Genomic DNA, 14,365 nt, shown 5'->3' with positions numbered 1-14,365 from the left:
CTACTCACACGTTTCTATACGCCCTCTGTTGGCCGTTCTGCTCTCTGTTGGACGTTCCCACTCTACATGGTCTTTGTTCTCTTCATGTGTGCCTCTCAGTTACAACTACTCTGAAGTTTTACTAATCAAACTGTAACTGAAATTTCTCCGAAATAAAGCAGCGCCGAGTGATTGGCCACGTTACGATATCTTGCCAGTCAAAGAAGCCGAGTTGAAGCAATCACCGCGGCCAAAGGAAAGAACAACAGAATACAGCAACGTGTATATGCATTCAAAAGTGACGCTTTTGAGCACATCGGTACAGGTGTCGTCGCATAACTCAGTTTGGTTTTCTTTATTTCAGCTAGAAATTGAGCTTTAAACGAGTTGCATTCTCCCATGACTACTTTTTTCTTATCCCTGCGGACGGCGGCCATCATCTTTCTCTCTGTCTCCGCGGCCCTTTGAGCTGCCGGTTGCAGGCTGCCTGTTGCACGTCCGCGGTATGCAGGTCTCCGAGTTGCAGCTCAATCGTGAACGCCGAGACACGCAATTTATCTTTTTTTTTCTGTTTTCCTGCAATCACCCTAGCGGAGTCCCATTCGACGGAACAGGTGTCTCTTCGAGGAAGCCGGTTTAAAGGTCGACCACTCTCGCCACTGTGACGGCCAGCGGTGCACACACACGGGTTGCATTCAGCTGTCCTTCTCCTCGGCCGTCGTGCCACCGCACCGACGGGACGCGCTCGGCAATCGACTCGGGTGTCCAGCAGAGTGAGGCACGCCCGCGGCACGCGTGAACATCGTGCACAGACCCGCCACGCCCACGACGGCCGAGCCGACCACGAACGGGCCAAGGGCGATCGCGTCGCGCGCCCACCGGCAAAACACGGCCGCCGCCGACACGCTGCCGCGCGTTGGTGCTCGTTCGGCTGTCCGGCTCCCAATGGGCCCTGCCATGCTCCATCTCACAACCTGTTGCAGCGCAGTGCGAGCTACGGACGCGAGGCGACAGGTTCCAAACGGGCGTAGTTTGGTGTTTATTTATTCACAGCGCCCTCAATCGCGACAGCATTGCAGAAGGCAGTGGGGTTGGAACAAAGTACTTACAGTCAAAAAAAAATAAATAAATACGCGGTGAACATTTGCATCCAAAAAAAAGAGAGAACTCGCAAGTTGTTTACAGCTAGTTAAAAAAGCATCATAAATGGCCAAGTTTCAACTAACTAAGTTCAATAATAACTGCGTAAACCACACGTAATTCAGCGCTATACATCAGCGGCACACAAAAAAATAGGTTTATGGCTTGTGGGGGTTTGACGTCCCAAAGCGACTCAGGCTATGAGGGACGCCGTAGTGCAGGGCTCCGGAAATTTCGACCACCGGGTTCTTTAACGTGTACTGATATCGCACAGTACACAGGCCTCTAGAATTTCGCCGCCATTGAAATTCGACCATCGGGGTCGGGATGGAACACGCGTCCATCGGGTCAGCAGCCGAGCATCATAACCACTGAGCCACCGTGGCGGCTGCACACACAAAAAATAGAAAAAGAAATGGTAATAAAAGAGCAACTTCTAATGGGATATTTATAAAGCACAAATGCAAAAATACGATGTGGCACGGCCGCAGAAAAAAAAAATACAGGACCACATTATATAGCACGCATATGTCTTATTTCACGACATAATCAATAAAGTATGGAATAAAATAGACATGGTGGCCTAGGTTAAAAGAACTAACAAGGAAAGGAACTAAAACACTCAGGTGTCGTAATCAACGGGAATAAAAGCGGATAAAGGTTTTGGAAAAGCCACTGACGCATGCGATATCGGCCGGGAGGTGTTTACAGTCGCTACATGTGCGTGGTACGAAGTGGTCTGAAAATGTCTTCGTGTCATAAAGAACGCATCGAACCTTATGTTTACAGTCAACTCGTGATGAGCGATAGGTGGATACTGGCTTCTTGTCTTAGAGATTAATGATTATAGATTTAGTGGAAGAGACAGAAAATGAAAAACTTTCGCCCCGAGACGAAGAACGTAACGGCAGACTGTTTTCAATGTGTACGCAGGGTGCACGATTACAGTCAGAACGGAACGGACCCCATTCTTCTGCACAAGCTCAAGAGACACAAGTTAGCTTGGTTACGGTTCGTTATGGAAGCGGAATATTCTAATCTGGAACGAACCAGTGTCGCGTAAATGAGCGTTTTTAATGAAACTGAGGCCTTGTTCAGGTTACGACGTAGGTACCCTGCCATGCGATTAGCGTTGCAAATCATTGAATCATTGTGTAGTTATGAGGACACCTAAGTACCGATACGATGATATGGCCTCCAGATCATGTTACTGAGGCGGTACTTTGGTGGATACGCGCCTTGATTCACATGAAACTCGCGTCAGCTTGCATTTGCTAAGGTTACAGTGTATATTTTGCACTAGTAAACTATTTCGTCAGTTTTGGACTGGAGGATTTTCGCGTCATTTTAGTGACAAACTTGACGCCTGGTGGGCCGGGCGAGAGCTGCTGCAGTCTCCGTAGGGAACTAAGGACTCCATCCAATCGCCAGAGAAGGCTTCGCTAGACTCAATAAATGTTTCATTCATTCATTCATTCATTCATTCATTCATTCATTCATTCATTCATTCATCATTCCCAATAATAACACAGCCATCAGCGTAAAGGTGTACCGAAGGAGTCACATAGTTTGACGGTGATTAAGGCCAGTTGGCTTGTGTTCGTAGCTTCCGCTCCAGTGGAAGACATATAGTTCAGTGCAAGCGTCGTGGAAATTGGAACAAGCCGCTGCCCTGCACTTGATTGATCGCTTTTAATGTTGAAACAAAATCAAGGGCGCACAAGCCGGATTCTCACCAACCTTGTCGGACAGACTTTTGCTTTTGCACTGCAGTGATCGATCCCAAAGTCTATGTAAGCCTACGTTCTATACAAGGCCACACAAAGCGTACAATGCATACGTAGCTGCAGGTGGGAGCATAGCTTGTAAGTTTGGAAGAATATGAAGATGAAAAGATGAAAACGAAGTAATAGACAAAGAATATGTGTAAAGCCTTGATGTGATTTTCAAATTGTCTATTTATTTCCTTAATTCATATTGATTCAAGACATTTTAAAACCGCTAGCAATATTATCACAATCCTTTCCAGCTTCCTCAACCGTCTAACATGTGCCATTAGTTCTAACTGAGCATTGGTATTTGGTCTCTGGTTTGGGTCTTCACTAAAAATCGGCCAATCCCCCGCCGTTGGTGTGCACCATTTCAACAGAGGCCAACAACAACAGCGTGGGTATTTGAACAGCCAGTGGGAATGAATTTCAGCAGAAGTTGCCAAGTGTTCCGCGCATTTATCTGCAATAGTCGTTTTTTTTTTCTTTTATCTGCGAAAGCAACAATACTGGCTCTGTGGTGCTGCAAGTTGGAAGGCTGTCGAACAATTTCGACCGCACCGAATTCTTCATGGTGCACCGAATTCCCAGTTCGCTGCACTTTTGTGACTCGCTTTCATCAAAATGCGCCCTCCGCCGCCGGGATCGGACCTGCGACCTCGGGGGCTCAGCAGCCAAACTTCGCAACCACTGAGCCACAGCCACGGTGGGCTCTACAATTGTTTTCAGTGATAGCGAAACAGTTATTACAATTACAGATATTTACAATTATTTACAACGACAGCTTTATGCGAGAAGATATCTGAGGTAGACAGCGAAAATGCTTTAGAATCTCGTTTGAATGAAAACTCCCGAGTCCATTGCGTGGCCGATGAGGACACGACGTCCAGATGGGCCTGGGAGTCGCTTTCGTAGCGATGAGAGGTGGTGGTGGTGGCGAAGAAAGGGAGAGAGGAGGGGGGAGGGTGGCTAGGCGGCTTTTGCTGTCATTTGTTAGCCCCTGTGGAGGCCAGGCACTATATAGGTTTCCTAATAAGTATTGCAGCGATCAGTTGTCGAAACCGCGTTTCGGTTTCGGCGAAGTCTTGGTAGTGCACCCTCAGCACACAGCACACATGATGCAAAATGTAATCTAACCAAGGCGCGAAAAAGTGCGGTGAGCGCATGTGTAAATAGCGGTAAAAGCCGTCTTGCTCTAATCTGGTGAGATAATTTATTTGGGTCCACGACACTCCAGAAGGCGTATACCGTGGTATCTGTGAGTTTAGGCTACGGCTATGAGTGAAAGAAAAATGATAAATAGAGAACAAATATTAGGAACGCGTTCAAGGCGACCTGATCGAGTCTGGCGAGCTGGGCTAATTTGAGCAAACGCCTATAAGCAAAGAACTGCTGCGCATCCCACGGTGGCCGCGCTGGGCCGCAAAACGTAATCGGCAACGCCCACTGCACCTCATATGCGTTGGCGTCGTTAGCGAATACCTAGATAGCTTTTTTTCTTGCGTCCTTGATGTGTGTGTCGCCCATTCATTTACTGTACATGTCCCTGTCGATGTGGAAATTATGCACCTAGGCGCTTACTCAATACCAATGATCATGACCAGTTGCACCACGGGGGACGTTTGCTGACATTGGTTACCGTTGTCACACAGTTATTTCTAAAGTCGGGGCGCTGTGCGGTCCCGACGGCAAACCGCTATCGTATCGATAATCACAACGCTTTGATGAAGTGAAAAAGCATATTTCGTACCTCTCCACTGAAAACATCCTACAAATTGCGTACCTCGGAGCACGTAAAAAGGCAGTTGACCTAAAAAAAGATGAACACCGAAATTTCAGTAGACCCGGTTCCTATTTTCCGGCCGTCATCGAAATAAGGCCGCGGGAAGCCTGGTGGGCGGATGACTGAGTCTGCGACCTTTAGCATGGCACAAGAAGGCCACTGAGCCACCGCCGGAAGCAGAGCCCCATGGTCGCTCCAGCCACCGCGGCATTGGAGACAAAAGAGGAATCCGAGTCAGCGAGGGATTGACCCAGAATGCAAAGTGGCCCACGCTATATTCCCACACCTTACCCGATCCGAGCCCGCGAGGGAGCGCCAACAATGCGAGGAACACCAGACGTGTATAGTATACCACGTCTAGCTGCCTCCGCCCTCCTAAGAAGGAAGAAAAAGAAAGAAGGAAGGAAAAGAAGAAGAAAGGAAGGAGGGAGGTGTGCAACGGCCTTTGTCTCTGTCCGGCGGCAGCCTCTCCTCATCTCACGCTTGCCTTGTTTCTCAGGAGGGCATGCATGCGCGTGCGCGGCGACCCGGAAAAATGCGGCACCGTGCCACAGCTCGCATCCGGCCGCTTCCGGCGCGCGATTTTCTCAAGTGCGCGCCATCATGAGACGCCCAGTTGGTCCCGCGTAGCAGTGGGCCTCGTACTCAGCTTTCGTATTATACACCCGCTGCGTGCGTTGTTTGTGTATCCCGTACTTTCCGCCGTACACTCGGCTCAAAATGACGGCTCCCAACTGATGTCTGTGATGTCAGAGAGGACCGGAATGAGAGGTCGTCGGTGTGAAATTATACAGGAACTTCGGCACATTGTGACCTCCGTTTTGGCGGCTCGGAGCCAGAGGCGGGTCCCGCTCTTGGCCGGCAGGAGGTCGCATCTTCCATTCCTTGCGGCTATGGAGGCTTTTAGACAGGGTTATAGGCACCATATGCGTTGTCCTGGAGCACTGAGGTGTCCCTCAAAGCCCACGCCATTGCCGCGAGCTTTTCTCCCTGTCTGCTTGATTAACTCTGTTGTAAACAAACTGCAGACAATATTTACTGCGTCATCTTTCCGAGGTCTACAAGAACATCAACGTTCGAATGTCATCGGGTTGAATTTCATTGGTTCCAGATGCCATTATTGCCAAAGAGTACCAAGCAAGGCTTGTGCCATTCCGCACTATGCAAACTGGGAATCCTCGTTAAATAAGACAGAGTTGTTGCGGTTTGCAGTAAGTACGACACAGACAGCGAATCGCTACACACTAGAATGTATTGCCCTCCTTCGTCATGCCAAGCTTCCAGCCCTGAAATAAGGGGTTTGATGCGGACGACGTGCCCCTGCGGGGTGTGAAATCTTCGAGTTTCCCACTGGAAGAATTGTGGTAGGGTTTCGACGTAGTGGAACCGAATAGACGTGCGAAACCACGTGTTTAGCCTGGTAGCCATAGTACCATACTTCATCGACTATAGAAGAACTGCAAATTGGTCTAGTTGGTGATACATAGTGGTGGTTTGACAGCGCAACAGCACACACAGACCAAGTAGGAGACGAGACACACAAACAAGCGCTGGTTTGTGTGTCTCGTCTCCTACTTGTTCTGTGTGTGCTGTTGCGCTGTCAAACCACCACTATTCATCGACTAATCCTACTGGATTAGTCGATGAAGACGATGGTGCGCAGTGCACAGAGCCAGAGTATGTATATTAGTTCCATAGTAGTATTAGTTGATGAAGGCGACGAGGTGGAACGCAAAGCGTGACTAAGACGAGGCTATAGATCGGCTGCGGCGATAGCATGTATTGCTCTCGTGCAGTGGCCAGCGAAGCTGATCTGTTCACGCCGCCGCGGGTTTGAATCCCAGTTGCAGCAGTAGTTATTCATTTATTTATTTATGGTTTGGCTAAGGTCACCCTCAAGGTCAAGCTTCGCATAAACTCGGTGCTCCTTTTTGGCCTCGTGAATTAATGCTTTCGCACAAAAGAGCGAGTCGTACGAGCAACTCGTCGAAAACACATGTGCCGCTCCAATATCAAAAGCTTGCCACGATTTTAAAGAACAAATTTATTGTGTCGGTTTATGAATGACATGAGCCGAATGAAGCAACTCTGCTTATTTATTTTGTACGCTTGAAGAGTCCAAGAATGTTGAAGTGGAGGGTGGGGTTTTGTAACCAAAAACACAGAACAAAATAGCACATACTAGAAGAAAAACCTTGACGAAGGCTCTCATATAGCAGTGAGGCGCATGCAGTTACAGACATTCAACGACGCACTTTGCGCGGTGCAGGCGACTCCTGCCTCTGATAGCAACGCCTTGATGTTATACATGTGCGTACCACGGCAGATGTAAATGATGAAATGCTTTCTCGCACTGAGGCGCACTTGTAAGCGTCATAAGAAGTCTTAGCTATAGACGACAGACGCGTCATGACGCGCTTCAGCTAAGCGGCCGCAGCCGCCGTCTTAGCCTTACGTAGTCACCATACTCTACCATTTCCTTTTCTTTGGCTGCTTTGTTGCTTTTTGCTCAAAGAGCTGCGACACGCACACTCCGCGTTCAAACAAAGCACTCGCAACGTTTACTCACGCAGATATATGCGAACTGCTCATAGCCCCCCATTCTCTTGCACCGGGGTCAGCCTCCACAGCCCCTTCGAGGGATTCTTTACTCAACAAGAACCACGTCCGCCGCCCGGTCACTGCCCGGCCGGAACTGCTGCCGTCCAATGGTCACCGCGTACCCCTGACCAGGCCAAGCCACAGGGAGGCCGGCGAAGAAAGCCGAAGGAAGCCCAGCCGTGCAAGAAAGAAAGCTGCGGCGGGAACGGCTTCTGCTCAGCCGAGACGACCAGAGCGCGTCTCCGGGGGCAGAGACAGCGGCGTCTCAGGAGGGGGCGAGTCGGACTGAAAGGAGAGCCGGAACAGCAGCGGTCTGTCTGGAGCGCGAAGCGGCCGCTCTCATTGTCGCCACAGAGCGCGCCAAACAAAGAAGGTCGCCGCTTTGTCTTCACGAGTCCGGCAGGGCACCGTTTCAAAAGGGTGCCAAACGAGTGAGCGCGTCCCGCTAAGCGCCGCATTGGCGGCCGCACTCTGAGGAGTTGGCGGACTCCTCTGCACGCGAGAAGACACTCATGGGGCACCGCTCTTCCTCGACCAGGACAGTCTGCACGGTGTGCGGGGCTGATGCGGTCGCGCTCGGACGGTGACAGTGTTGCGTCTGCCAGCAGTGACGAGGAAGGTCGGTGGAGGGCTCTCGGAATACGCGAACGGAAGTGACCCCGACACCCCGCGCGCGTTCATGTAACACGTGTTTTGAAGTGCGTTTCCTCGTGAACATAGTTACGAGAACCTTACGTTTGTCCAGCTTCGAGCCTGTTTGTTCCTGGACCTTGTGCAAGCCGAACCAACATCTGCAGGTGCACTTCAAGTCTGAGAGCATGAGCCAAGCGCCGTTGCTTTCAACAAACCACCAATGAAGAAGAGAACCATGAAGTGTCTGTGAGACTTTGTGCACATTCTACCTCTAAGAATATGCTGTGCGTGCTCGATTTTGCCTTGAAGCGTTTCCTTTCCAAGGATATTTGTCGCTGCAGCTTGGAATCTGGTTTAACATGTTGCGAAAGAAAAAGGAAGCGGAGTTGGGACGCTTGATGCCTTGAAGATAAGGATCCAGAGCTGCAGTTCTTTGACGAGAGCTTTCTTTCGAAACATTTATTCTCCCTAAATCTGCACTCATCTGGAAGATTGGGCAATCGCCAGTCGGTTTGTCTTTGTCTAATATGTCGAACTGCACTCCAGCTGAAAGGCGAGATGTTTGAGCCCTTCAAAAGGGACCTAGAAGCACTGCTTCCAGATGAGAGTGTTGCGTGCGTGTCCTCTGGTGCTGACGGAAATTGCGTGTGGCTTTGAGCGTAGCAGGCTCGGTGCACTTGTTGATCGAGTCCGCAATTGAAGAACCGGACCGCAGACAATCCGGCAAGTTGCCTTGAATTTGCGTCGGCAGAAAGGTTGTATAGAAACTTTTACTCCGAAATTATTTCTTCAGGCAAAATTTTTGCTCATTGTTTAATTTCGAGGTCCTTGCCCAGAGAACGTTGTACCCTGGTATCCACTGATCAGGAACGACTGCAAGCATCACAATCTACCCGCCCGGAGTGGTAGTGCCTTGCGTGCATAGCACTACGACAGCCCGCAGTGTGCGCATTTGAATTCCATTTGGCAGTGCCAGGAGACCGGAAACTATATCGCGCTGGCCTAGGTGTCCAGGTTGCTAGCTTTCGCCTGACGAGCAGCGAGCGTCTTCAAACAACGGCTGCATTGAAATACAAGCTCTGTGCTCCCATTCCGAAAAGAGAGACGCCGTGTGCAGGCTTGAACTGGTGACCGTTGTTCTTCTGGGATAAGTGAAGTACACAGAGCAGCAGCACAGGAAGTGACCGGTGTGGTGCGCAGAGATGTCCTCGAAGCTGTGGTTTCCTGATGGCTTCTCCGAGGAAGACGGCGGTTTCTACGCTGACTCCGTGACCTCGCGTAGCACGTGGAGAAGGTCGCGGTTTCACTGTGAGTTTGTTCTCTGATTATTTTTAGTTCCTTTTTTTTATCTCTCGCACTTTCAGGCATCCGCGCAACGCCATGGCGCCACTCTTGCCACTAATGGCGGTCCGCTCGGCACGTTCCACCCGGAAAAGGGAACACCAGCGGCCATCTGTGGGCGAGCGCGCTAGCGGGGTTACTCTATTTGTTCCTTTTTTTCCGCGTGACCACCTCTGTCGATTTGCGAAGGCGTGACTGAGACGCAGGCACGGAGAGCACCCACCGCAGGCAGGGCATGAAAACCTCTAACGCGAAAACCTGCGTTGCCCCACACGTGGAGGTCTTCCCCGTCGCTTTGTTTTCCCTCTTAGCGAAGCGCGCCGCGCCTTGAAGGAAACCAATCCTGAAAGCGGGTGATTTAAAAATACATCGCCGGGAACGCAACCATTCTCTTCGGTCAAGAAAAGGGACAGAAGCTCGCACGTCGTCTTACACTTTTTTGTTTATCGCTCCAATTCGGTCCCTGGCGTACCTAAAGAAAGAGGTACAAGCTATTTGCCTCAATCAGTTCTAGCTGGGCTTGATAAGGAAGCCTGCGCGTTCAGGCGCTTGTGTGAACTTCTTGGGTGGTAGCCCTGGCTGGGCAGATGACGATTACCTGCTGACCGCAGACCCAGTCAAGTTTACCAAAGATGGTTTGCGTGCAATAATGTTTTTGTGTTGCCTCGGCGGTGGTCGTATTTACGCAGCCTCCGTATAGTGTGTAGCCACGTGTGCGTTTCTTTAAGGACATTGCGTATCACATGCATATTCTGGAGAATCGCGCATTTTTCAGAAAAGCTTACTGCAAAAACCAACTACCATGAATACACCCTTACTACGGTCCTCGGTGGCTGATTCTTACTACTATAGCAGCCATGTGAATCTTGGGAGAACACATAAAACAACAGATGGAGCTACACCAAGGGTTTTGCTTGTGGGACAGAGACTCTGATGCAGAACTTCAAACAACTCCTCGTTGTAAAGCTTTTTTTTTTATTTTCTTAAAAATCCGCAACAACCGCGAAGTGCATACATAGAAATGAGGTGCTTCAAGTCAGCGTTTGCTCACTATTGCTGAAAGGAAGAATTTTGTGTTCGAATTTGCGGCGCAGGTTTGTTTTATTTCTTAATTAGGGCATCGTTGCATAACGGCACCATAATGAAGTAAAGGGCTTTAAAGTTGACAAAGCTTGAACAGAATAAGAAAACGACCTTAGTTATGTCCCGGGTTCTTTGTTCCTGTATGAGAAACCGCAATGTTGGTTTTATGTTTTACTAAAGTGAGCCGGTCAGCTAAGGTTTTTGCTGCACTCAACTACAAAAGTGCGAAGGCGGACAGATGTTCTTTTCCTCATTTTGACAGCTATGTTTTTTTTCGTTCCTAGCAAAACTATTTAAACATTTCGTACGGTAATTTCCATAAAGCGGCATGTTTATTGTAGGGCTTATTTGGAGCGGATACGGAACGTACGGACTCAATGCGGAATTGCTATCCAAGCATCGCTTCCGTAAAAGTAGAAATTCATGCGGACACCGTATGATGCACGCCATATCGACACCACTTGGAAGCTATACGGAAATGATGTGGAAACCATGCAGAACACACATAGAAAGCGTATAGATTTCCTGATTTTTTTTTTCATATCACATGGATTCCGTATTGTCGTAATTCCATATACGCCGCTTATGTAGCACGTTTCAGTAGGGGACGCCATAAATTATCAGAGGAAGAAGGCATGTCAGTAAAAAAATTTGCATCGTGGGGGTTGGCTGTGCAGAGAACGATACATTTTGTGGCGTCTAGGTGATTCTACGCAAGGTTCTCGTCAGCGCTTCTCGGAGGTATTCTTATAGCGATCCTTGTTCCCTGATGAATTATCTCTGTGTGGGAGAACAAATGCGCAGCTGAGATACTGCAGTGCCCTAAGAGAGCAGGGGCATCCTGCGAAGCGGGTGGTGGCCCCGCTAAACGCTTCCGGGTTGGAGCTTACACAGCGCACAGGAGGTCCGTGTGATGGAGACGGCGGGCCACCGCGTGTCCCAAGGGGGGAGCGTCCTTTGACACGCTCCTCTGTCACGAGCCAAGCAGGGCGACACGCGGGGGCGCCGCCGATCGCCGCAACAGCGCGTGAAGGGAGCGTGACGAGCAGTGACGTCACTAAAAACAGCGCGCGCACACCGCTTTGCACCCTGTTACGTAATGGTCTCGAGTTGTCGCACGCGCGACCGTTTCGCGTGACGCCTCGCTTGCACTTGGCACGTAGCGGCTCCGGCGGTCTCGCTTTTGATCTTCTCACCGCGACGTCTCGTGCTTGTCTTCAAGACCAGCGAAGACGTGCAGTCTCCTTGTCTAACTTCCGCGCCTGGGCGGCTAAGTGCATCTGTTGACCGACTGGAGAAGTTCGCTCCGAACGTTTTACAAGCAGTCTACGATAGGGCATTTTTATTTTGTCCTTGGTTTAGCTGACGCCATAACTTGGGTTTGACGTGGAAGGTTACACACGCCATTTGCTTCTTGGATGGCAGGAGAGAAAAGCTTCACACACTCAGGGCAAAGAAAAATTAACTGCATTTATAAATAAGGCCGTCGAAAGGAAGCGAAGGCTGTTTCCAGCCGCGCGTGGCTGAATGGTTTGAAAAGTTGAAGGCAAGCTCTCGCTATTTTAGTGAGATTGCCATAGAGGCTAATAATATTTCCGAGGAGTGCTCTATCTGTTAGCACGGGCCCAATTAGGCACACCCGTTGTCAAAAGTTCAGAAGCCAGGGGGTTCTGCTTCTGGAACACGCTGCGCGACTTGCTATGCATTGCCAGGGTTCCAAGTTTTTGAAGGTGAAGGGAACTTTATTCCTCACCGCTCCAAATACTAGACCTTCTAAAGTGCTCAAGAACCCCACTACACAGATTAGAAGCACACCCATTGCGCTTAATGGTTGGGTTTGCAATTTCGTGCAAGGAGGGAGGGGACTGTCCCCTTTCATCTCCGCAGCCTGCCTCTCCTGTGTTAAAGCACTGCAATATCTGAGCTGTGCATTTGTCCTCCCACACAGATCACAGGAACTTCTGACGACTGTATAATAACCGGAATAACCAGAGGCAGAATAACCAGTTCCACCCACGTATACGTGGGTGGAACTGGTTAATCCGCCTCCCAGCTGACGAATATCGAAGCCATTCATTTCCAAAGTTTTGTCGTTATATCAAAAGTCTGGCAACCGCGTTGTCTTTCATTTATTTTTTTTAGCATAAAGCGCGGACGCCGCCTGACGCGAGGGAGATGTGGTAGTCAGGTTGGCAGGCTAGCATTAGCGAGGGAGAGCGGCGCAGTATACTGACATTGTTTCTGGCACTTCGTGCAATTTTGGTTTAACTGTTTTTTTTCTTTTCACTCTTTTTCGTCTGTTTCTCAACCGTCTAAGTATTGGAGCGCTGTACATAAGCACTAGAACAGGGGAACGGACAAGGGACGACACAGGTAACATTCAAAGCGCCGATTCTTTTAATGTTACCTGTGTCTCCTATTCTCCGTTTCCGTGTCCTAATGCTTAAGTATCTCGCGCCAATACTTTGAAGATGCAGAACCAACTAGTCACGTTTGTATCTTTCTCAGTTCTGTTTCCGCCCTTATCTTCACTGATTTTCATCCTTGTCATCATCGAGGATTAGCCATCCCTTTCACATGAGAACGGCATCGTTGCCGTCTGAGGAAATGTGTATTGCGGCCTTGCGAAGCTTGATTTGTACCGTACAATTCCTCTTTAGGTGGCTTGTCGGTCTGCTGCAGACTTGCATAATTAGGACCACCCATCTCCGGGTAACAGCGACAATGAGCCCTGTTTATGCATTGAACAGAAAAAAAAAAGCAAGGCAGGCCATTTTCGACCAAGACGTACAACTCACGAGTGCGAGCCAGCACTGTAATCAGTGTTCATTTTGTGCTCAACGCCATCGCGGTCCGGTGTTTTGCGGTGCGATGAATGCTATACGCCAGCAACCTCAACACTTCCGAACGCCGAACGCCTGCTGGCGTGGATAGGCGCATGGCTTACTGAACCCGTATGTTCTTGATGGAGAAAAATGAAAATGAAGACAATGTTAGCTTCTACGAAACACATCTGCAATCTAGGAGAGCAGCGCTCGCTTGCTAAAGCGTCTCTCCATCAGAGAGCCATCAACGACGCCGCAGCACCCTTGGCGGCACGCGCGCATGCGGCGAGACGCGCGCACGTGCCCGCGGCATCAGCGTGTGCGGATTCGTAACGCACGCGCATTTATGGCGGCGTGTGTCTAACACAGCGGGACCGTCTCAGTCGCCTTCGCGGCTTTCGCTTCTTCCATTGCGAAAGAAGAACCGCTCACGGTTTGCAAGTGAGAAACACAACTGCTATACGGAAGTAGCGGGGCCGAGCCAGCTTTCTACTTACGAAATTGTTCTGGTTTCGTCACGGTGACACTTCGCCTGAAGAAAAAACTGAACAAAAGAGAAATCCCGTGGCAAGAAGCTCTGCCGTGCATCGTAGGCAGCTGCTGTCACGTAAGTGCCGGATGTTGCGACGCCTGCGAGCCCGGCCTCGCGAAGGGTTCCATACCGTGAAACGTACACCCCGGCAGCTTTATAGCGCCCATATCCTGATGGAGTCGTGCACCGAAGCTCGATGTACTAAGTAAGCCACTCTTCTTCTGCGATGAGACCAGCGGTGTTGCGTCGGAGCAACGAAATGCACTCTAAACAGGAATACGCCTATATGGGAGTAAGAAGGGAGTATAAGCTGTCCTGTAGCGCACTTCCTTTCTATAAATGGGAGTGCGTATAGAGGACAGCTTATACTCCCTTTTTACTCCTTTCTGTTCAGAGTGTACCACATCTCGCAGCGTTGCTGAAAAGCTGGCTGTGATTTAGCGAGAGCGCCAGCGCGGGCTATAGCGCGGCCGCGTATAAGTGAGCCGAATGAACACAAGTACCGTATCTCCGAAACAAACCTGCACCGTTGGCAAGTTTGAGGGTATACAAACGAGGCCGGTTGGTTTTGGTACCCGCCGAAGGCGTCCGTGCCTTTGTAGCGAATTAGACGAGACTGAAGTTTACGGAGGTCATTCGCTGGGACGCTGGTCAAAGTCTTGTCTTATGTGATTAGGTT

The 14,365-nt window shown here is 49.9% G+C and overlaps 1 protein-coding gene across 1 annotated transcript in view; it reads left to right on the top strand.

The window, feature by feature from the left end:
* LOC144106393 (uncharacterized) overlaps nucleotides 1–14,365 on the top strand; it is a 50,591-nt gene that overhangs the window by 10,920 nt on the left and 25,306 nt on the right. The gene's annotated exons all lie outside the window — the stretch shown is intronic.

The sequence above is a fragment of the Amblyomma americanum genome, chromosome 10 (genome assembly GCF_052857255.1).
Source record: "Amblyomma americanum isolate KBUSLIRL-KWMA chromosome 10, ASM5285725v1, whole genome shotgun sequence".
Taxonomy (NCBI): domain Eukaryota; kingdom Metazoa; phylum Arthropoda; class Arachnida; order Ixodida; family Ixodidae; genus Amblyomma; species Amblyomma americanum.
The sequence above is the reverse complement of the archived record's forward strand: the minus strand, read 5'-3'. Positions and strand labels throughout refer to the sequence as shown.